Raw genomic sequence first — 807 nt, 5'->3', positions numbered from 1 at the left:
ACCCGGAGCATCGGTGGGCGGGGCCACACCAAATGGGGCGGGGCCTGGAGGCGGATCGGTGCGCACGCTCCTCCTCCAATCCTGGGTGGGGAAAGATTGTCCACACTCTGCCCCTGTGACACAGGGAGCCCACTGTTGCAGGAGCCCACTCTGAACGCGTTAGAGGTGGAGTTTGGGAGCCTTAACACCTGGGGACTCACCACATCAGCCCTCCATGGCTATAATCAACCTTTACAGAGTTAGAAGGAAGGCATTCCTTTGGCTGTAATACCAATTGTTCAGTGTCTGGTTTTCATTAGGTGTTCTTTGCAGAAACAAGTCTTTACAGGAGCAAGGAAGGCATAGTCCCAGCCCACTGAGCTCCGCCAACCAGTGTTAGGGCATTTCAAACTGGGAACCAGCGATCCGCAGGGCTGGGGAGCCCTAGGATCTTTTTGTTGATGTCGAATCGGGGGTTCCTATGGATATGTCACTCAGCCTTTACCTCTCTCAAAATTTAATTCCAAGGGCTAAGAATGATGGCCCAGGAAGCCAGAGGAGCCCCTACTTTAAGGATTTCCTTGAGCCCCTCTGGCAGGCCAGGTCTACCTATCTCCAGACTTCTGTTTTCTAAGATAAGACCCTGGTTCATTTAAGCCAGAATTTGTTACCTTCACTCCTGATACCAGAACTCACATGTATTGAGTGCTACTATATATCAGGCACTGTTCTAGGTGACAAACATGCATTCAGTCATTTAAGAGGAGATTAATCCAAGGTTTTCATTTAATATCAGGCATTGCTCTAGCTGTTTCATTTATTAGAAAC

Source organism: Myotis brandtii, unplaced genomic scaffold (assembly GCF_000412655.1).
Source record: "Myotis brandtii unplaced genomic scaffold, ASM41265v1 scaffold69, whole genome shotgun sequence".
NCBI lineage: Eukaryota > Metazoa > Chordata > Mammalia > Chiroptera > Vespertilionidae > Myotis > Myotis brandtii.
The sequence above is the reverse complement of the archived record's forward strand: the minus strand, read 5'-3'. Positions refer to the sequence as shown.